General features: G+C 44.7%; 1 protein-coding gene and 1 long non-coding RNA gene across 2 annotated transcripts in view; both read left to right on the top strand.

Annotated features, from left to right (window-relative positions):
• Window positions 1-12,242, top strand: part of LOC109306506 — a 15,280-nt gene extending 3,038 nt beyond the window's left edge. The window contains exons 2-4 of the long non-coding RNA XR_002100015.1: window positions 3,805-3,811; window positions 8,732-8,738; window positions 12,233-12,242. This is a non-coding gene — a long non-coding RNA (uncharacterized LOC109306506). The remainder of the gene's footprint in view (window positions 1-3,804; window positions 3,812-8,731; window positions 8,739-12,232) is intronic.
• The window catches only part of SIAH3 (siah E3 ubiquitin protein ligase family member 3), a 78,501-nt gene that overhangs the window by 18,130 nt on the left and 36,101 nt on the right, over window positions 1-24,270 (top strand). The gene's annotated exons all lie outside the window — the stretch shown is intronic.

Genomic DNA, 24,270 nt, shown 5'->3' with positions numbered 1-24,270 from the left:
GCAGAGGACCACCCTTGGGGGGGGGGGGAAACAGTTATGATTATGGAGGTGGGCTGTGATGTGCCTGTGCCCTGCCCCTCACTCCCAAGCCACATCCCCTCCAGCCCTGTTGCTGTCCCTCACTCCTGACCCACAGTACCTCACCCTCCAGACAGGCTGGTGCCTGTCACTCCCAACCCACAGCCCCCTGCTCTCGATCCCCAGTCCTGCCAGTGCTTGCAGCTCCCCGCTGCTCCCGAACACCTCGCCTCCAACCCCTTCCCCATTGGAGAGGTAGGCACCTACCCCACCTGTCCGCCTTGCTGCAGCCCCAGTGCCAGCAGGCCCCCATCAAGTGCATATGTACACCCCCCCCATACCCTCCCACAACCCTGGCCTCACCTGCCTGCAGCTGCCAGGGCTTGCAAGCAGATGCGCATGATGCCTGTCCCTCTGCTCCCCCCAGCCTTAAGCAGCTTCTTGCTGGGGCAAGCCAGAAAGTGCCAAGGAAAACGTCCGTGATGAGCAAAGGCAGAGCAATATCCTGGACATCAAAAAACTGCTTGAACAGAGATGGGAGGACTCAAAAAGAGGACATGTCCGGGAAAACCCGGATGTATGGTAAACCTACACAAAAATAACTAAAGACATTTTGGAGCATTTCCTGAAGAGCCACTTCTAAAGAAATGGGGAATGACTTTGAAGGTTACCTAAGGGAGGGGAGCTTCAGGAGATGCACTTCGGCATTTACAGACTGTCATCACTGGCAAACAAGATGGGGCATTGGTGCAGTGAGTGATTAGGCTGTATGAACAGCAGAACTGTGCTGAGGCCTTTAGAACAAGTGAAGGGTGTTAATGCTTACAGGGAAAAAGGGGAGTCTGAAGAAATGTGAAGGGTGTTAGGGTTAGGGAGATATAGGCAAAAAAGTTGGGAAGGAGGGAAAATACAGTTGTAAGGAAAGCCACAGTGGAAAAGAATTACTCCAAAGTATGCTTCCGGATATAGTGCTCCTTCACTGATCCAGATAGATAGTAGTGTAATTAAGGGGGGGGGCAGAGTGTAATTAGGAGGGGACTGGGGCACCAGACCCAGGATGTGACTTTGGGGGATGCAAAAATAGTAGCTGCCCTCATGCTGCAGCTGGTAGCACAGCAATGGCTTCTTCCCCTGTGCTGCCATCCTCCAGGGAGCACAACTGCACAGTTACACTTCAGCACAAAGGCAGCACAAAATCAACTCCTTGCTAGATAAAGCAGAGGGTTCTCCAGGGTTCGAATTATACTCTGACTCTTGCAGGGGTTCTACGGTGGTGGCAGCTGGAAGCTGGACAGAGCCACTGCTGCCACCACCACCGCTACTGCTCATAAGAGCTGCTTAGTCTCTTATGAGGGGCTCTCATCTCTTATGGGGGGGCTCAGCCTACCCCAGAGCTCCCCCATAATTTAAACTCTGGAGTTCTCCATCTAACAGAACTAACCTTCCAGCAGGCTGCCAACCTACAGCAAAAAAAGCTTTAAATAGCACTGAGTGAATAATTGGCAGCAAAAAAAAATCATTCAAGTGAACTTATCCTCCTTTCTCCCCACTTCCAGAATGTCTGCAAGCAGGATTCTCTTGTATTTAGTCAATTAACTTTTTGTATTCACTCTGTGCCTTGATCACAAGTTGTTCAGGGCCATTATTCAAAATGCAAGCCATATTAATTAGGTGTGATTGGCTACACAAGTTACGTAGTATTATTTATGCTCTCTGGCTAGATGGAGGTCTTCTATAATGAAGAAGCCCCTGGGGCTTCAAATCACCAGAGGGTAATGATTTAGCCTGAGGTAGCAGATAATCAAGGTAAGTAAATACCAGCTTATCAGTCTTGTACTTTCTAGCCTACATCAGGTTTGTCCAAGGCTTTAGAAAAATTAGGCTGTCTTAAAGGTTGCTGCCTTGGGTGTCGAGTTTAAATTTAATATTTTTTTCCACCGTATTCCCACGTATTAGTTGTATATACCAAGGAGGTGTGTCTCAAAGTCCTACTTATAAATAGCAGTCAGATTTGTTTAATTTCATCCATGCACCGATTCTGGGGAATGGCCTTGGGTATTTCCATCCCTTTATTGTACGAAGCCATTTCCCATCCCATCTAAATATACTTGTTCCAGGGTATACACACATGAGTTTAAAACTCTTAAAGCATGGGTGCTTGAGAGTGAACACCTCAGATGTATTTTCCAAAGGCACTCATCAATGTAGAAATGTGCACACAACCAGGGCAGCCATGTGGCTGTGAGGCATGCTGAAGTATGTATACTTGCAGGCAATTTATGTTCTTCACCTAGCTTAAAATTTAAGGTGTCTCAAGAAAATAGATATAAATGCTTGTGGTAATTCTAAATCATTTCACCGAATACCCCTTTACAGCCTCACTGGAATTATTCTTCCAATTGTAATGTCAGCCTGGAAACTCAGGAGAGTGTAAATCAGCCAGGAAATAATATAGCTTTAAAATGAATGAAACTTTTACTGGATTTCTTGTGTAGCAGAAAGTATTTCAAAAGAAGACTCAAGAAAGCTAAGGTCATGCAAGGTTGTGTAAGCGTAACTACAGGCTTGTAAATAACTGATTACAAAGACAGAATTTCCTTTTAGGCTGTTAGTACAAGATGAAGGCACTATCGGAAACAGATCTGAACCAGCTTAATCTCTCCAAAAGCCTTGCAAGGCAATTGCAGACAATTTAGCATTGCAGTTAAACTGGAAACCTTAGCAAACTGAGGTTGTGAGCTCTCTCTTAATTTTTCAAACCTTTAATGTATTTTTAATAGTGAGCCAATGATTAAAACCATCTTGATTCACCGATAAATCCAGCAGCAACATAGTTCTCTTTATTGCTTAAGCTGAAGTAACTCTGAGTTGCCAGAAGCCAACCCATCCCCTTTAGCCAGAGAAGTCAGATTGAAGATGCAGATGTTAGAGAAAGGTAAACCTCTTCTTGACTCACTTGCAGGGAAAAATAATTGAACCTGAAACCAGCCTTTCAGGTCTTTTTTTTTTTTTATGCAGATGTTTTGTAGAAGTCAAGAAACAATTTACAGGGAAGTGACAGACTAAATGTTAGTTACAATCAACCTCAGTCCTATCTAATATGTTTTTACTTTGTGCATAACTATGATACGTGAGCAGCTTAGAATCATAGAAAAGAAGGGTTGGAAGTGACCTCTGGAGGTCATCTATTCCAACCCCCTGCCTGAAACAGGATCATCCGTATCCAAGCCATCTCATACAAATCTTTCCTAACCTATTACTATTACATTACATAATTGCACAACTGCAAGGCATAGCACCCTAACTTGTCACACAGGTAAAGTAAGGGGGAAGTGGCAGTCAGTGTCCTGCTGTTGCAAGGGTTGTTAAAATAGACTGGAGAAAGATCCAAGGAAAGCAAAAATCCACACAGTTGTACCAATTTGACCATAAGGGAAAATTCCTTCCTGACCCCAATCACGGCAATTAGTCTGACTTTGAGCAAAAGGGCAATACCCTCAAGCCAGGAATGTCTGGGTTTAATTCCCAGCAAAAGGATAAGCACACCCTGGTCAAGGTCCCCTGCATTGGCTGCAGCCAATATTTAATGCTTCCGAGGAAGATGAAATAAAACCTTGACATGCAGCAACGTGGGGTAGGAGGGTAGTAAGATTCCATCCCAACCCCATGTGATAACCAGCAAAGTCCAGAAGCATGGGAAATGTCCAAACCCATGATATGGCAGAGATCATAATTCTAGATCACTGCTGACCGATGTTTATCCAAATTCTTCTTGAATACATCTAGTGATGGAGTTTTCTGTCGGCATGTAGTCGAAACCAGAAGATAAGAGACACTTACATCGTGCTGGGAGAAAATGTTGTCACTAATTCACTATATGATCTGAGAGAACTCCCTTAACTTCTTTGTGCCTTGGTTTCCCCCTGTGTAAAATACAGCTCAATTTGCTGGAGGCACACAATAAAGACTTGAACCAATGTTTTCAAACATAGGTACCTAAAGCTAAACTTTCAAATCCATATGAAGGACCCAACCATAGGCCAGTCCAGTGCTCAAAGACTGATTCTTTGGGTGCTCTGGTCATCTGAAAATCAGGTTTTGTGTACTTTGAAGCTACAATATGGATCTCAGTGCTGTAGGCACCAAAGCTTAATATTTTTTGCCGTAATCTCTTAATGATGATTACTCAGTACTTTGAAGATATAAAGCATTTTATAAATGTTAAGTAATACTTGCAGGAGTTGTTAATCCACTGGTAATATGCAGCTGTCACTGAGATGGAATGATGCAGTCATGTTGCAGTGCCATTACACATCTTTTCTTTTCTTTTCTTTTTTAAGAGGGAAAGTGAAGAATGCCGACCTCACTTGAAACTATAGGGGCACATTTTAGGCAGGCAGAAAAAAAATGACCTGAGGTAAAGGAGTAGGCAACCAGGGCACTGTTCCCACATGCCAGTTTTGAAAGGGTGCAAAAATGGCAACTACATTTGGACCAGTTACTACTGGTAGCCACTGCTACCCATAGTGCAGAAATTCTATTATTCTATCAGCTGGGATATTCTGGCTGGCCAAGATATTAGCAGTTCTTATAAATGAATCACGGACTACTGTAAGGATGTATTTATGCAGAAGAGTGGTTTTCAACCAGGCCCCCATGGCACCCCACAGTGCACTGAAACACTCTCAGGTATGCCACAGCACACCACTGTGGGCAGCAGGTAAAAATGCCCTGTGCACCAGGAAGGGCTGCAGCATATGTACACTCCTGCCTCAGGGATCCTGGTTTTCTCTGATAAGAATCACAAATTCTCTGATAAAAACCCCAAAATCTGCAATTAAAACAAAATGCCAATATATATATATATATATATGCGCATCAACATAATGTTTTATTGATATATTTACAATTCTAAAGCAATTTGGAAGCCTACCAGTGCCTCAAACACTACAATAAAATACATTCTAAATACCTATACATTTTGGTATTTGATTTGGGGGGGTTTTATCGTGGAAAACCAGGGTTCCCCCTGCCCCCTTAGCTCACAGAATGCAGGTCCAGGCTGCCCACTCCCAAGCCACAGTCCCCAGCCTTCCCACTGTCCCTCACTCCCATCCCACAGCCCCCTACCCCACCCCCCGCCCTGCCAGAGGGGACCCCCAGCTGCCAGGGCTACAGCGCCAGGGACCCAGGTCTGCAGTCCCTGCTCCCCATAGCAGCAGCTGAGCCCTGGCTGCTGCCTGCAGGAGGTGGCAGCTGCTGCAGGAGAGAGTAGCACAGAGCCTGGCTCCCCACCACCACAGGCAGCACAGCTAGAGTGGAGCCTATGGTGGGGGTATGGGGTGCCCACTCGGGACATGGGTGGGGGGGGAGGGCATAGCGTCACACTGCTGCACACACTCCTGGGGGGGACAGGGATACATGGCCCCAGATCTGTGCACGGGGTAGGGGTATTTGCAAGCTGCCCACTGTGGGCTTGAGCTCGCACCCCCACCCCATAGATGAGCCACCCATAGTCCTGTCCCGCTCCCCACCAGGGGCCTGTGGCTGCAGATTCCAACCCCAAGCACCACCCAGCTGCAGCCCCAACCCCAGCCCTGCCCAACCCATTCTCTCCCTCCCTATGGGGGCCTCAATCCCCCATTGCCCCCACCAAACTTACCTGTGGGAAGTGCTCTCCAGAATGCCTGGCACCCATGTGAATATACATGCACATGGTGCCCCCTGTCCAACTGCTCTCCTCCCATTTCCCCTAGCCTTTTGCAAGCTGGAACTCTGCCAAACTGCAGAGAGCTCTTTGCAAAAGTGAAAAATCCATGTGTTCCTCCCCACGTTTTTCTTGGGCAAAAGGGGAAATCCACATTTTTTTCCATTTTCCCATGGGAAACAGAAAACCCAGATCCCTGCTGATAACCCTAAGGCAGGCAGGAGAGCTTGCACCACAGCCCTTCTTGGTCCAGACCCCCACTTCTCTCCCTTGAGATGCTCCTCCCAGAAACAGGCATGCAGAGGACAGTTCCACCTTCCCCATGCACCTCTGTTTCTGGGAGATGCCATGCAGAGTCAGAGTAGGAAAGGCTGCAGCACAAGCTGGCTCTCCTGCCTTCTTTAGGGTTATCTGAGAAAACTAATTAGGTTTGAAAAGAGCATGCATGTGCTGCAGCCCTTCCAGGACTGGATGTGCAGAAGGTGCATTTTTACCTGGCAGTGGCAACAGTGGTATCAGTTGACTACCACTGAGGTAAGTTAAGGCAGAACCAACAGTGCTTAACAACTGAGGGTTCCTCCAAATTCACAAATGTTGGGGAGGAGTACCCTGTCTCCAAAAAGGTAGAGAACCACAGACCTAGTAATACATCTAAGTCAGATATCCCAATATAATTCTCTCTGGTGTATACAAGAGCTAAGTCAGAAAGACTTCCGTATGCCTTCCTGGTTAGAAGCCTGCAACCAGGTAGGGTGGACTGACTTGCTACATCAAGGTGAAATTCACTAACTTGCATCTTCAATAAGGAAAGCTGGAAGAATATCAACCTCAGTACAGTATGTGTGGGCTTATTTTTATTTTTTGGGTTTTTTTTAATGAAGGCAAATCCCTTAGTTCTGTTATATCTCTAAGACATTTCTGCATTACAATGATGATTTGTTATAGTTGAGACAGCATGTCCTACCCACCGAGTCCCACTCATGTGTTCCAGACCCAGAAATATGAAAGCCAAAATGGTCTGAGGCATCCCCTATGGCTAGGGTGACCATAATCCTTTTAGGGAAATTTAGGACAGGGTGAGGAAATCTGGGATGGGGGTTGTGCATACAAGTACCCGTGCATGTTGCAGGAAGCACACATACATGCATGCATACGCACACACACACACACCATGCCCCACACTCTCCTCCTCACATGGTTGCATACATATGCACAAAAACAGCCCTGACCCCGTGACTCCCAGGAGCCTTGATGGGGAAGCAGGGCCAGGCAGAATAGCATGGAGGCCAACAGCCTCCACCCTCCACACACAGAGGCTGGACCTAACTGGGAGCAGTTTCTGTGTGCCGTGCCCCACCCCCCATGGGTTATACCAGCCTACACTATGCAGACACACAGTACACTATCCCCCACCAGCAGCCTCACAGGGCCACCATATGCAGCCCAGGCCTTGGCAGTGGCAGGGCACAAGACAACAGGCAGAAGACATGTGGCTGCGCAGCGCGGGCCGGTGCAGCCAGAGTAGGGGCTGCATAGAGGTTGATCCCAGCTGGGTCCAGCCTCAACAAACAGGGGATGGAGACTGGGTGCAGGCCTCTGTCATCCCAGCTCACCCCATGCAGGTGCCTGAGCCACAGCCCAAACCACCTTTTCGCAGCTGGGCTCACCCCAGCCAATCCCCATCCCAGGCAGGAGAAGCTGTGCTCACTCAGCCCAGCCCGTGCCTTGCCTCCAGCCTGCTCAGGAGGACCTAAACCAGGGATGTGTGGGCAGGGTGGTTAAAATCTGGGACTTTTGCTTCATTCTCACCAACTGGCTGGGACGCTGGGATGGCCTACAAAATCCAGGACAGTCCTCGCTAAACTGGGAAATATAGTCACCCTACCTATGGCTACTCTTAACACCTGAGTCTCTGACAGTCTTGAGAGCAGCCAACAGGATGACCCCAGAGTGACCACATCAGTGTAGTTCCAGGTTCAGAGCATGCCAGCAGGAGTGGGTGGTTGTGCTCCAGGACTTACAGGTATCTATCAATGTTTCCTGCACCAGCACACCAATGGTTACAGTATGGTGGCTGTGCTCCAGGACTTAAAGGTATCTATTTATGTTTCCTCCACCAGCTATTCCACTGCATCTGAAGGCCTCAGTGATGCTGGTCCATCCTTTTCCCTAAACACCAAGAAAAAAGTCAAACTTGATAGGCCTGGTCCTACTCTCAGAAATTGGGGTGCAGCTCCTACTGATATCAGTGCAAAGTGAAATGCAAGCAGTTTCTTTTGGATTTGCAAAACTGAGATTTTTAGGCACAAACTGTATTTTATTCAATATGGCTTTCCAGTGTGACCAGACCACAGCCTTTCAGGAGGGCGAGAAAGAGAAATATAAAAAGTCACTTGGCTCTGGTGGAAATAAAGGATCATACAACGCAATAGTAGATACCTTGTTTCTGCCTCCTCCTTGTCTGCTTTTCTCTCTGTGTTCCCCATCCTGACAGCTAACTGCATCAGCTCAAACCAGTCCAGAAAGTAATGTCTGTGGCAGCAAAAATGCCATCATGAGTTGTGAGGCTCCTGATCTTCCAGGGTTTGAGTCTAAATACCATCAGTTGTTATCTAATTATCATAAACCAGCTGTCTTAGGCCATCTAAAAATGTATCTATTTCTCATTATTTTACAGTATGGTAATTAAATACCAATTGCTTATTTAAAACATATTTACAGAGGAAAAATGTCAGAGACACATCTCTTTTTCATGCTCAATAAATATGTCAAAAATAACCAACTGGCATTTAATTAGCTTGCTGCTAAAAGAAACTGTTCAGAAGCTGCTAAGCATGGCACTTAAGTAGAGCCTCAAATAAAGAAAAGATACACCAGCTGTAGGTCAGCAACCATCTTCTGCCTTATTACGGGTTTTTTTATTTTACTGTTCTCACAGGATTAAGATGGCCATTGTATAATTTTAAAGTTAAATTGTTAACCAAACAGAAAATCAATATATAATAGAACAAGTGTACTAGATGGAAATAAATCACCCCTTCCTTAGATATAGCATGTATTAGACTTCCATAAAATTATCAGCTTATAATAGCCAAAGAGGAAAAAAGCTGCAGTCATTGCTGATGCTTAAAATGCTTCAACAGATATAAATATCAATTAGATAGATATACACATTTCATCATCTGTCTTCTCCCCCAGGTTCTATTAAAAGTGAAAAAAAACCAGTATAGGAATGCAAGACTGGAAGGAGCCTTCTAGGCCATCAGGGCCAAACCCCTGCGTTTGCAGGCTAGGAACCTCTGGGTAAAAGCTAAACAAAACAAAACAAGAGGCCTTGGGTAAGGAGCAGGGCAGCCAAGGACACTGCCAATGCCCTGCCAATACCTGAAATGTTTTAGGTTAACATACGTACAGAAGATACTAGGAAGAAGACCTTGCCTTTGCTGGTTGCTCCTCATGTGTTCACTCCTATCTGCTGAAGTTACACAGAAGCAGGGGCAGAACCAGGGGGAAAGCAGGAGTGCAGTCGCATCATCCCCCTTCTTTAATTTCTGCTCTACACAAACTTTAAAACCAACAGCCTGGGAGAAGCAGTGGCAATTCTACTTAGGCAGCAGTGATGGAGTCACTTGATTTCATGGCTCATAACCATCTACCTGATTCCTGCTAACTGTCTCTTCATACCACAGGTGTTAGCAACCCTCTTTCCTTGTTAATAGTCTTGATGTTCCACTATTTGAACTCTCTTTTCTTCTGCAATGTTGCTGTCTCCTAGCCATTCCTGGTAATGTCTCTTTTCTACTTCACAACCCTGCAGGTTGTTTTTAGCTCCAGCTAAAAACCTTAATGCAGGTATGGTCATATTAACTCAGGCATAGAAATGACTGACACTAAAGTACGGGAAGTACTGTCAAGATACTCAGGAAGGCTAGATTTTGTTTTATGCAACTGAATAAGAGACCTACATTTAACTACAATAACTGCAGGGCTAATGACACAAGATCTGCTGACTATTTGGTCCATTTTTGCCTAGTTTATTGTGTTTTTTTAACATAATATATAATCGATCAAATTAGTACACATTTCAATAAAGTTACATGTGTTTTTTCTTTGATCTTAAATTGAATATTATAGTGTGGGTCCCCAAAAGCTTCTAGTTTCTTTTAGTGGGAGAAAAATGTGTGTTATGGTTATATAAGATGATGCATCATACCACCTGCGCCCTGCTTTTAAAAATCCTAGATCCACCCATGACAGGAAGTGTTTTTTTCCCTTTCCAAACCATGTTCAAGAATCAACCTGCACTTGAAATGAAGAGAAAGCTACTCCTCTACTAGGAAATGGACTGTCACTCTGTTGTAATCAGGAAATACTTCTCTGATTTGGCTGTTAATCCTCCATAAATATAATTGCCATTTGAGAATGGATAACTGTCCAAGTAACTGCTTTCTTTAACATAACTCTCATGTACAGGCAAAAGTGTTTAGGGTAAGCACATTCCATTTGTTCATCATGGGTGCTGCTGAACATACATAACCCTGAAGGAAATAACAAAGCTGATAAGGAAAGCCTGACAATGGAGGTGGGAAAGTCCCTTGTCTTTCCCCGCCATATATGAATTAATTGATTCTTGGATTTAAATGGCTGAAGGCACCACAATGGTCATATAGCCCCCTGGTGGACATTTAATATGATTGTACAATTAGGATCTGAGGTATTTCATGCCTGATCCGAAAAAAATCATGGTCCTGCCATGTGGACTTGCAAGGCAGGATGCCTTGGAATCAGGACAAAATTCCTTTGATCCCAGCTGCACAACTGCCAGCATGGGGAGCCTGCCACCTGGACATGGTCCCCCAGTGTGGGCTCCCTGCCCCTGGAAGCTTGAAAGGTGAGCCACAGCCTGGCACGGAAGAACTGATTCCCCCATGCTAAGATACATACCTGCTTTTTCAAGGTCTGGGGTGGTGACATGAACATCTTTGTGATAGTTTCACAATTTATCGCTTCTTAAATATCTTGTGCATATGGCATAATGCCATTTATCATGCAATTAATGCATTCATTATACAATAAATGTAATGTCTGCCATGGGGTCATAATCTGACCACTTGAATAACCCTGAGCAGAGACCCTCACCCCAGAACTCCTGCACTTAGCCAAGAGCTTCTCTTCAACTATCTCATATCTCTAAGAAATACATTGGTCTTGGCTTTAAGATTTCAAATGTCTCCTCTGGCAAGTTATATTATTTCAATGATCTTGTCAGCAGACAACAACAGACGTGGTCGGACCTAGAGGGTGGTGGTTGATGGAAGTCAATTGTCATGGTGCCCTGTGACCAGTGGGGTCCCCCAAGGCTCTGTCCTTGGACCTGTATTGTTCAACATCTTCATTAATGATGTGGACATTGGAGTCAGAAGCGGACTGACCAAGTTCGCCAACGATACCAAACTCTGGGGTAAAGCATCCACACCTGAGGACAGGAGGCTGATCCAGGCTGACCTTGACAGGCTCAGCAAATGGGCGGATGAGAACCTGATGGTGTTTAATGCTGAAAATTGCAAGGTTCTCCACCTTGGGAGGAAAAACCTGCAGCATCCTTATAGGCTTGGCAGTGCTACGCTGGCTAACACTATGGATGAAAGGGACTTGGGGGTCCTGACTGACCACAAGAGGAACATGAGCCTGCAATGCAATGCTGAGGCTAGTAAAGCGAGCAAAATGCTGGTTTGCATCCACAGATGCTTCTCAAGTAAATCCCGGGACATCATTCTCCCATTGTATTCGGTCTTGGTGAGGCCGCAGCTGGTGTACTGCATCCAGTTTTGGGCTCCAAAATTCAAAAAGGATGTGGAGAAGCTTGAGAGAGTCCAGAAAAGAGCCACGCACATGATCAGAGGTCAGGAAAACAGACCTTACTACAACAGGCTGAGAGCCATGGGGCTCTTTAGCCTGGAAAAGTGCAGGCTCAGGGGCGATCTGATGGCCACCTATAAGTTTATCAGGGTGTTCACCAGGATCTGGGGGAACGATTGTTCACCAGAGCGCTCCAAGGGATGACAAGGTCAAATGGTTATAAACTACTGCAAGACAGTTTCAGGCTGGACATAAGGAAGAATTTCTTTACTGTCCGAGCCCGCAAGGTCTGGAACAGCCTGCCATCGGAGGTGGTTCAAGCACCCACATTGAACGCCTTCAAGAGACATTTGGATGCTTATCTTGCTGGGATCCTATGACCCCAGCTGACTTCCTGCCCTTCGGGCGGGGGGCTGGACTCGATCTTCCGAGGTCCCTTCCAGCCCTAATGTCTATGAATCTATGAAAACAAAACAGCCTTGATTCAATTTTCTCTGGGTTCTCTCTGAAATTTTAATGAATAATAACTCTTTGAGGTGCTGCTGGACTACTTGGGAACACTCAGCACCTCCCTGGGCACCTCTGATAGACTATAGTATCCCAATACAAGCACAGAGTCTACTGTCAAATAAAGAAAACTTTATACAGTGCCCCCTTTCCCTCCAGTGAACTCACGAGAGCCAGGAATAATTAATTAACAATATATGTGGTTATAGCTATTCAGACTCCTGTTGGTAAACTCAGTCATCTGTTTACAGTTGTAAGCATTCAAAGCACCATGCTCCTACAATAGCCACTGCCCGCCTTTCCTGCACCCCCACACTCTCCTTGCTGTTTGGGACTGAGTTCAGATATGTCTACCTGCAGCCCTGAAAGGAAAGGCTGTCTAGTCTGTTCTAGCCCCTCTACCAGCAGCAATTACAGCTTTTATTGATTGAGGGGGTGGGACAGAGGGGAGGGTATGGAGAGACTCAGAGTTTTTTATCTGTGCTTCTGCTCTTTGTGCCTTTATTGAAAGCCACATCTTGTTTGTAAAACATGCCCCTATATCACCTCTTTATACAGTCTTCAGAAAGAGGTCAGTGATATGTAGGACTCTGAACAAAATCTTGGCCACCAGGGATACATTACAACCAGAAAAGCAGAGCCCCATTCCCCACCCTTTTCATTTTAACTTTATCGACGCTCTGCTAGTCAACCTTTATCAGCCTGTTATAGTGTTATAGTGGTGAGGCTGACCTTTCATGGCAGGCATATTTGTTGCAATTCTGTTGTGCTGTCATAACCTGATGGTGACAACAATGTTTTATTACCCTGCAACTCTACTGTGTTTTGATCCAAATGTTCTAAACAAGTTCATACCAGAAATGCAAATGCAGGCTGGCCCATTTAGTTGTTCCCCCATGCCTATCCGTGGATGGCAACAGAAAGCTTCTTTCCCTATATAATTCCTGTCCACCTAGAGTTCCGAAGCAACTCTGGGTTGCTCTCCTCCCAGTTCAGCAATAAATATCAATAGCAAGTTTCCTACTGTATAAGATTTCAGGCCAGTGTCCTTACAATATAATGGTTTATTATCCTCACTGTTAAAGAATGTGCCGTATATCCAGTGTTAATGTAACATATAACTTCCACTGATTGGATCTAATTATGAATTTAACTGCTAAGGAAACTTGCAATGCCAGAAACTTTCTTGCTTAGGTAGTTATAGATTGGGATCAGGTCATCTTTCTGTTTGATATTCTATTCCTGATTCATAAAGGTTATGGAGAGCACAATTTCTACATTACCACAATGCCAGATGATACAAAATGCTGCTGAAGATGAAACCCCAAGACTGCTTGCAAACATTGTGATCCCTAATGTAGGGATGGAAACTTGGGAGGTGAAAACCCAAGCTCATTCAACAAAACCTCTTGATACAACCATGAGCAAAACCCCAAATCCTGGTTCCTCATCCTCTTCCCTAGTCACGGCTCCATCTCCCTGTTATAGAGGAAGCCTAAGTAATACTGTAGACCATGCGATTAAGTACCTTTTGTGAAGTCAGTGGAAGGCGCTTAGCACCTTGTAGGATCAATCCTCAAACAAGCAAGGAACAGCCTAACAAATGTTGCCTAAGGACTTGCTCTACACAAGAAAAGATTAAAAACATCAAAGGGTGTTGATAGAACTATATTTAATTTTGAAGGTGGAGGGAAAACACTAATTATGTTGCCATTTTTAAATCAGCCTCTTCTGCCATTTATAATAAAATCAAACACAATACTAGAGGAAATTACATGTAAATATGAACTGTTTTGCATATAAGCAGTGGTTCCCAAAGGTGCATGTAAGAAAGTGTGTGGAAGAACAGTGTTTGTATAATGTGCTGTCCACATTCCCATTCCCCTCCCTATCTTGAAATAAATTAGTAATCCCCTTTGAGAGGATGTATCAGGTTCAGAGATGGCCTGAAATCTCAGATACTTTAATCTCAGGAATCTAGAAAATGATTAGAAATTGGTTTGAATTTTACACTGTATCAGCTCAAGGTTACATTTGACTTGTTATCCAAATTAAGCAAGAGCCAAGATAATGTTGACTCTCCAGGGGCAATGTGCCATCTTTTTTTTTTTTTGCAATGGGATTGTTATTTGTCCCTGAGGCAGGCTCCTGAGTCTTGCCTGGTGGAATGCTGCTTGTTTCAGTTCTGCCTGTACTCCTGACCATCACAGAGGGGGAAAATAAAGGATAAAAAGACTTATTTTGAGTATTTACTGCTGAATGCTCTGCCTGATTTTTGGAGTAATTTTTGGTCAGTTATTACTATTTAGCTTTATATCCTGCCCTACTTAGAAAGGCATGGAGCTGTCTACAATAGCAGAAAACAACCCACAAGTTAAGAAACAACAACAGATTCCTCAATCAACACCCAAAAACTTCAAAACTCCACCCCACCCACTCCCACTTCCCTGCCTGTTATCTGGGACAGTGGTCTCCAAAGTAGGATGCGCGCATCCCAGGGGGTGCGCAAGACGATCCACTGGGGTGCGGGAAGAAAATATTAGAACTTCTATTTATATTTATTTTTTATCTAAAAAAATATGAAAAATTAAGCTTTACTAATATTTAATATACAGATTGACACTGGCGCCCTCACTCGGTCCATATGTCAGACAGTCACGTGTCACATACGGTACGCGAGGTATCCTGAGGGAAGAGTGGGAGTTCCGCAACGCGGAGGGGTTGACAGTGGCGCCCTCACTCATTTGTTTGCTTTCAGCGTCCTGTGAAATATATTGGGGGTGCATGCTCAAAAATTTTTTACTGATAGGGGTGTGCAATCAAAAAAGTTTGGAGACCATTGATCTAGGAAAGCAAGCCCTCTGGTTTACTTCGACCAAGCTTCCCAATCCCCATTCATATTTAGATATACAAAACCTCTTCCCATTACTCCTCATGCCCACCTCATCTGTCCACCCGCTGGCCCTGCCCCACACCCAGAGGAAATCCTTCACAAGCCTGTACCCTCTTCTCTTGCAGAGGGTCTTCCCAGGGAGACCTGCTGACTTAGTAGGACCTGCAGGCTGGCTAGGCCCTTCTCCCTTAGTTCAGTGGCCAAGATGATACCTGGGGCATGCTAGAATTTGGTTTGACTCCAAATCAGAGCTAAGTTTTGAGTCTGACTATGACACAGTTGTTATGTAACCTGAGCTTGTTTTCATCAAGTTTCAGGCACATCAGAAACAAGTTCTGAAAATCAGGCTCTTTCTGGTATACCAAACCCTGCAACCCCAGGAACTGGCACTGGCAGCTGGCAAGGGAAGTCCGCACTTTTAAAACCCAGACCTCTCATACTAATTTGGGAACATGAATATCTTCTCCTGCCCTGTACTTGGTTCTGCTTTCACATCCCAGCACTGTTGCTGGGGATTAGGGTCAAAAGCCTCAAGACAGGGGGACAGACACAGGGAAATAACATTAACATTAAGATACATACGCTTAGACTCTGGGTAACAGAAAGTAAACAGTGACACTGTGGTGAAATCACCGAAGAACAGGTAAGTGATAGAAAACACTGACACCGTGATATATACGCTTGAGAACCTGAAGCCCTCCTACAACTCTAAAGGGCTTCAAACCAGTGTCTGGTCCCATAAAATGCTTCACTGCTGTCTTCCCAGGCTCTGTATCTAAGCCCAGCTGCTTCAACTCGCAGTCCTAGCTCCACTATCCCTTTGGACTCTCTGGCTACACATCTCCCGCTCTGCCACACCAACCTGCACTCCACCTCCGCTCCTTCCGTTTCTTCCTTCCCCTGCCGCCTTCTGGGAGTTGTTCTGCATGCTGTAGTTCATTCCTCCAGCCCCCACCAGAGGCTTCTGGGAGTTGCAGTTCACACTATGGTTCCTTCCAGTCCCCTGGGGGCTTCCGGGCATTGTAGTTCATGTTACAACATTACAGTACATTACACTAGATTTCAAATCAAAAGCCAAAAGGGTGGACTTGACTTCAGCTGCCTCCTGCAAGTCAAAGGTCTGGTTCAGAAAACTTGTTTTTAGCCCAACTGTCTTGATATCAGGGGAACTTTCTTAGCTCTCATTGAGGTAAAAGCGATGAGTTGGAACATATTTGGCCCCTCCCAAGAGTCAGAGTTGGTTTATACATGAAATCCCTTCTCTACAAAGCAGGTACAGTGTGATGAGAGAGAGTGCAAGAGTCAGCTTAGTTCATAAAGGGCTACAGGGAACTATCCAGAGGTACTGAGAATATCTACTTACTTGAATTCATACCAGTGATCTAAACTCTCAGTATTTGATAACAGTCCCCAAAGATATCCAGTTCTTCATGCAATATTTTACACTTTCTGAAATGATCTTAGTAATTCAGAATTTTACTAGTCCTTGGCTTTTCCTGTGCCCAGCAACTGAAAGGGTGAGTGCCATGGAAATATTTGTTAGCTAGGAAGTTCAGATGGTAGGACCGTAGAGCAAAAAGGCTTATACAATTTTGGGGCTTGCTGTAACTCCACTGAAACAAATAAGGTTATATGAATTCAGCCTCTGTTGTCCCAGGAGCAGGAGGTGACTCTGAGAGAAGACGTATCTGCTACTACTCTAGTACCAGCAGCTCCTAAGATCATCGGTTTTCCTCAGTTTTGTACAGTGTACTTTCTGAGGATCTATGCAATGATTCTCACACAAGAGATCAAATCTGCATTTCTTTGGCAGACAAAACTCCCACAGGAGCCTATGACAGCAGAAAGTGTGTGCTTGTCTTGTGTCCATTTTCTATAAACCTCTACTTTATTTCCTATTAATTTGGCCAAAAAAAAAATTATGATCTGACAATAATGAAAACACTTCAAACTGCTTGGCACAGCACACTCACTAACAAAGGCAGGGAATGATTATTTCAGGGCCTCTGCTAAGAGAACCTGTTGTTGTATCCTGGGGCGAAGTGAGAAACTGACACTTGGGGATTAATTGTTTTGGAATTTAATGGCTGCTACAGTCCAACTTAATGAGGCCAGAAGCCACTTTGCAATTCAGCCTCTCTAGTCTGAGAGACTTCCAAGAGTTTCCATCAGACTAAAATAAAGAAGTGTGTATGTGTACACACTCGCATTGTAAAATTAAGCAGTGTTTGTATCACTGTGAAACATCTTAAAACAAAGAAAGACCAGAAACAAAACCCAATACTCAAACATCTTTGGACACAGGAGACTTCTAGCTGTCTGAAATTTATTCCAGTTCAGACATACATAAAACCCAGACCTGTCATACTACTTTGGGAACATAAACATCTTCTGCCTTGTACTTGGTTCTGCTTTCATGTCCCAGCAGGTTGCCCATTGTTAGAACTTACCAAGCCTTTGTAAAGATCCTGAAATGCTCAGTTAACTCCTCTCCTCACAGCCTCCAAATGTGTTTTTGCTCCTCCCCTCTCTCCCCTTTTCCAATCCAGGTAAAACACCATGATACACAGTACCGTAGCAAGGAAGTTTGGTGCCTGAGGCAAGCCTGCAGTGGCAGCCCGCCTTCCCCCGCACACAGATCCAGGGGGTGCTGGTACTGATAAATGATGCAGGCCGTTCTTATATTGTTTGCTGCATAATGAGTGTAAGGACAGGTTAGTGGTTAACCTACTGCCTGGGAACTCAAGTGTGGGACCAATTCCTGGCTCTGTCCCAGATTTCCTGTGTGGTCTGGTGCAAATGTCAAAGAAAATAGTGTGTGTGCCTGTGCATGTGTGACTGAATAGTCATTATGTATTTTTTTCAAGCTGTCCTGGGACTTTTCTCCTTGCCCCCACTCTCCTTCCCAGGTGAACACCCTTCTCCCTTGTTCCCACTCCCCTTCCTAGGTGAGGGCCCTGTTAGGCTTGAGGTTCATCCTTCCTCCTATGCTCTCTCTGGCCCAGTCAGTCTTGCTTTCTGCACAGCAGTGCAGCCCCATCAAGAGGGCTGAAGTGTAGACTAGATTACAGTGTGGTGGGTAGGGAGCTCTCCCAGCAGGTGAAATATGTTAGCCTGAGCCTGTCAGACAGGTGAGGAAATTAGATCTGGGTCTTCCTGGGCACAGTGCTCTTGTCATTGGCTATTATATAAGAAGATGGCATCACCATAACCATCATCATGTCTTTTGGGTGTCTCTTATAACAAAAGAGTGGGCCTTCCTCAGTCCTTTCAAAGAAAATTTGTAGTGCTTTCCCTCAGAAGAGAATTACAGGCTGAGTCCCAAGTAGACAGACGTGCCTCCTTGCAACTGTGAAGAGGGGCACAAAAGCCAAAGAGGGGTGGGATTTCAGACACACTCCTGTCCTCGGTCTTTTCTGTTGTCCAACTCTGTGTGGCGGCACCCTACACCTGCTGATTATAAGTGACTGTGTTCTCAGCTTGCCAACTGTTTTGGATCCTATCCTGCCTGAGGCATCTGAGGATACGTCTGCTCTGTATCACTGCCTGCAGTGAGGTGTAGAGCTATCAGGAGCAGCTCTAAACTAGCCAATTTAGGGCTGTTAGCATTCTAGCCATGGCAGCATGGAGCTCATCATGGCCTGCTTTACCTGTCAAGAAGCAGGGTACTGTGACTGTGGGGCAAACAGGCCCTAACTTCCCCAACACGCTGTATTATTACATGCTAACTTTTCTAACCATGGAGATAAATGCTACCTCACAGTCCCCTTAGGCATCTAACACAGGATTTTAGATTCCCTTCCAGGGGCCAGATATTTAAAAGCAAGGCATTGTGCCATCTAACTTTTGGGCCCCTGTGTCCTTAATTGGGTCTAGCCCCAAATCATTAGATACCATAGGTAGAAATTGGGAGATTTTATCTGCGGACATTTTTCAATATCAATAGTATCTTACAAAAAGCTTTGGCTTCTAAAGATGGCGTGTTTCAGCAAAAATGTTTTGGTGGGAAAATCCTGACAAGCTGCTCCATGTAGAAGCCTATTTTGCAACAGCCTGAATCCAGTCCTATGCTCCATTGACTCCATTCCAGCTTTTGTACAGTGTTTGTGTTTATCTCTCTGAGTACAGTGACCATCTCAGTTCAATTATTGCCTGTCATAGCAAAGGGATCAGAGGCATTCTCTGGCTCCTGTGTACAATATATTAGCTGCAGTTACATAAAATATTAGAATAGACTATTACAACAAATACAATGCAGACAACTGAATTAAAAACTCTCTGGCAGGACATACATCTCATGAAATTATAGATATCTGTATCTACCTGCCTAGCTACATGCCAATATGTTACTCCGTATTTGTAGTCTATGCAAAGTTATGAAGGATACAAAATAATTTTCCACCAAAAAGCAAATTAAAACATAGCCTTCCTGAAGCTGGGCAAATCAATTCCTCACCTCAGTGTAAGCTCCAGTGGCTTTCCCTCAGCCACAAGACAGCTTTCTTTCATTTATTTGGGTATTTAAAGTTGTAATGAGATCTAGAGAAACCATTCTTTCTCCTTTGCAATCTGACTTCCCTTCTCTCAGTGCAGATGTCCATGGAGAAGAGATAATGATTTAAAAGCTCTAATTTTGTTACGTCCTGAAGCCTATCTGCCATCTAAGTTGATTGTAATGTGGTTTGGAAAAGAGTTTCTTAGACGGAGTCAATTTATCCTTGGGGAAAGGGGGATGGGAGGGAGCTCTTGCTTCCTTGGTTGGAAATATTAGCATGTGAGGCAAAGACCTGTTAACACAGTGCCCCCTTAGTGCATTATAAATGTGGGGTACAATCACCTGTCTTACTTACTCCTGCTTTCTTTAAATTTATTGTGAAGCAGTAGGACTAACAAGGTCCCTGGCAATTTGCCTGGAACTAGAAGAAGGTGCTCCCACATCTGAAGCCGGAAAGCAAAGTTATACCACATTATTTCAGGTGGGGGATGGGTGGGATCTGGCCCTGATGTCATAACCTTGTTGCTGTGCAGAATGGCACTTAACCAAGAGCACTGCGAAGGTGTATGGCAAAGAGGTGGCATAGCACAGTTTTCTTTCAGGGGATGACAGATATCCAAGGCATTGTGTGCCTATGCAACCAAATGATGAGGTGATTATGTATTTAAGGTCTTTTAAGGCCAGCAAGCCTTGAAGTTACCAAGTTCTAAGGAGCCAATGTAAGATGGTGATGTTTTAAACAAAAAGAAAAAATCCTTGAAGAAGCACCTCTGTGTTGCTTGCTTACTGGGCTATGGTTTAATTACTGACACCACCAACTGAGAACTGCAACTGCGGTGAGAAGAAGGCTGAACTGATCCCAGCAGGTCGGGTATGGCACTTTGTTCTTCTAAGCTGTCCTCTACCAAAGGAGGAGGAATAACTGTAAAGGAAAGATATGAAGTCGGTGGGGAGAAAGGACAGAAACAAATTGGGTCATGTCTCAGGTGGATTTTGAGGGGACAGCTGGACTCCACACAGTATGGGGCAAGTCACAACAAATGTGAAAGATGAGGGGTAAAGGACAGAAGATGCTGAAGAAGAGAAAAAATGCTTTAAGGGCTAGATTCTGCTATGTTATACTAAATTAACACCATATGCAACATGAAACCTTATTGATTTCATGGGACTACTTTCAAGGCAACATACAAGACAGAGCAGCAGAATCTGGCACTAGGTCATATTTAGAAAGAGTGCTCAGATCCGCAGCTGAAGTGTTTTTTAGAAACATAGAGAATAAAATTGTTTCATTTATGTCTGAGGTCACAGACAGTCAGCTTAGCTTAAGGAAACCCCACTGGGCCTGACAGTTGCATGCAGTGTGGGCACAAAGTAGGTATAAAACACCCTCATGCCAATCCTGGAGCATTTTGTGCCTGCTTCGTCCTTGCTTGGCCCAGAGGTGTGTAGCTGCATGAACTGGAATCCATTGACTTCAATGCATTTACTGTGATTTTGCACCAGCATGAGGCAGATCGTGGAAGGGATCAGAGTTGAGGCATCTCTCTTTCTTGTGCACATACTTCAGCTCACTAATTTCATTTCCCAGAATGCAAGCATGAAAAAAGTGCAAGCACTAAAAGAAATCCAATGTTTTACGCTATATTCAAGTTTGGAGAGGATCACAATATTATACCTTTTATGAGTAGTGACATAACTGTGAGCTAGATTCTGCCTCTTTTTTCACTGAGTAATCCCATGGAGCTCAACTGATTTCAACGGAGAGCTGGCCATGGTGGAGAAATCAAATTCTGCACTTGCCAGATGAGAATTTCTGGTGTATAGTCTCAGTGCTGTGCAGCTGAAAGTGTTTCCTTGCATTTACACTATTCTCTATGCTTCAGGGATCTGAAGCATAGAGTTTGTAACAGAACAGATGACATGACCACTTGTATCAGACGATATGGTACCTGATGCAGGTATCCTGGATATGTAAACTCAAGCCAACATGTGTCCTATGACAGACTCTGTTCTACCACAGGTCTTCTGGTGACTATATGGGACTAATTTTAAAGAGATAGTACCACAATATGTACAGCCCCCATTTTTCATTCTCAGTAGCCCTCCCAATAAGTAATATCTCAAGGAAAAAAAACAACCCCAAAACATCATGAGGCCTGAGCTAAGAGAGGATTATTGCAGTACTGCTGATAACATGCTGGTTAATCTTCCTCCACGTAGATCAGGAGTTGGTACCATTTAACTCACTGGAATTTAATATTTACCATTAGCTTAGTCTGATTTTGCAGGCAGTACAGTACATACATGAAATTGGTATATGGGTTTCGCAGTTGACCTGGCATGCACACATAGACTGAAATCCTATTCTACCTTCACATCCCAAGCTGGCATTTACAAAGCTGCATACCTGCAATTTTTGACACTTAAGCACAGTTTGAGATTCAGCATACCTGAAGCATGAAGCTCCCCATGCTTCTGCATACGCTCAGTAGGCTGTACTCTGGTTGCATAGGTTCTTGGGCAGAACAGAATGGCTGAGACACACACATAGTCCCAAATTTTAGTCACAGAAATAATGTGACCAGAGTATCCGAGATGCCAGAGGAGAAGAACCCTTCATCTTCCAGCCTGCAGCACTTTCCCAGGGAGCAGAAGACCAAGAGTCCAGGTGTGAAATGGGCTTAAACCTGCATTCTTTGCTTCTCAGAAAAGTGCCCTCACTCCTAGGCCACAGAGCACTCTCCAGCATGTCACCTGAAACTGAGCCACTGGGCAGCCAGAACAGAAAGATGATGAGTGGGCCCAGGTCAGTGAGTGAGAATGGAAAAGATGTAGCCACCTCCATCTGGAAAAGCGACACCTGGTGCAGGTTTTTCAAAGATCCCCCGGGAGGGGAAGCGGACAGAGAGAATGAAGAGGACAGAGATGCAACTGGACCTTGAGACAGCGAGACAGACTACAACAGGATCAGCAGCAGTGGAAGTGACAGCGACATCAACAGCGACAGTGACAAGGATAGTGAATGAACTGAGAATGTAAACCCCAAATCCGGGTTTGGACTAAAGGATTTGGGTACATGAGGGTGGAGGGAGGGTACTCAGGGGCCAGGGGATTGGGTGCATTTGTTGTAACAGGAAGTGCGGGTTTCTTAATGCAGTTTTAAGATGTCTGATGGAAAGCTTATGATAGAGGATGGATATATATAACTCTCTCTATATACAGAAGTATATTTTAATAAAATATTAATACAAAAAAAAGTGGGCCCAGAAGAGAAAAAATTGAGTAAGTCAGAAGGTACTCGCTCAGTGAGTTGGATGCTGCCCTAGAAGGATTGGGGAGAGAAGAGTTTATTCTAGTCCAGGCCCCTGTCCCCACTAAGGCAGGAACTATCCCAGTATTGTTCATCCATTTTATCTAATGACCATTAAATACAAAGTGCAGTAAGCCAGCTTTAAAAGGAGAGCATCTTCGCCTGATGTGTTCAAGTACTTTCCTGGAAAGTAGGGGATGTATGTTCAAACCTCCTCCTGGTGAGGGGAATCTAAACTATGGATCACTTTCTCCCTGGACAAACGCTCTAACTACTTGGCTGTTGGGCTAGAAAATAGGAGGGGTCTTCTCCTTCTATTCGGCCATAGGCAAAACTAGAATCCAAACTATGTACAAATGCCAGCAGTAATAGAAGTGCCACCTAGGCATACGAATGTGAAATCAGAAGTGTAAAAATGCAACCATACACCCAGGGCAGTGGCGACTTCTGGCAGCTGTGATGCTACTGCCTGCTATTTTTTTCTGCCTCCTGCCTAACTTGGTGCCTGGGTAGCTACCCTAGTCACCCTGCCCTGCTTACATTACTGGATGAAATATCCTATCATCCACTTCTTGTGAGCTCATTTTCTGATGGTCCTGATACAATGTGCCTCAGAAGATATTAGTGCCAATTCTGACTGATGATTTTCTTGTACCAGTACCACTTGCTAATTATCTGTTTTTATAATATAGTTATCTGCTGTACGTCTGTTATTGTCATTATATAGGCAGGTCAAAGGTGCCTTTATTTAAGTGTGTACCCTTCTCCAGTAGATGTTTAAGTACAAGTGACTGTGGCTGTGGGCCAACTTCTGCTGGTTGCCAACTGTACATTATTTCCATATGCCAGTGATGAAAAACAAATAATGACAGTATTTCTTCTGTCTGTCTTGTAGTTACTTGAATCTAATTTGAGTACTCTGGGGTGTTTTGGATCATAGCAGTGTTTGTGAAGATGAAAGTGTCATCGTCTATAACTAGACAAGTTTTTTGGGGTAAATCTGATATCTTTTATTAGACCAATTCAAATAGCTGGGGAAAAAAACTGTTTTGCAAGCTTTCAGGCACAAACATCCTTTGTCAGGGTAAGGAAGCATCTGCAGTTGGTCTGTGCTCTTCCTGGATGAAATTAATAGTATTTACCAGCTACATTCATTCCCTTCTCCCCTCCTCCCCACAACCTGTCTCTCACCCATTGACTCCTTAATTTACATTGTCACTGACTGGCTTTCTTGCATGCATACCAGCCTCTGGCTTCTTTATTATTCATTCCAGCACTCTCAGGGGGTGCATATGCACCCCCACCCACCCTCTACATGGCACCACTGGCCAAGCCCGCAGGGCTGCCTGCTGCCACCAGGAAGAAAAAACAGCGGTTGTTGTTGCTGCCCCTAGTGGCTCCCTCGCACCACAGCCTTGGGGCAGGTTTGCAGTGCAGCCCCGGCAGCAGTGGGACACCTTACTGCCTGCCCAGAATTCAGG

This window comes from Crocodylus porosus, unplaced genomic scaffold (genome assembly GCF_001723895.1).
Source record: "Crocodylus porosus isolate Cpor-Errol unplaced genomic scaffold, CroPor_comp1, whole genome shotgun sequence".
NCBI classification, from domain to species: domain Eukaryota; kingdom Metazoa; phylum Chordata; order Crocodylia; family Crocodylidae; genus Crocodylus; species Crocodylus porosus.
This window is presented reverse-complemented; position numbering and strand designations above follow the sequence as displayed.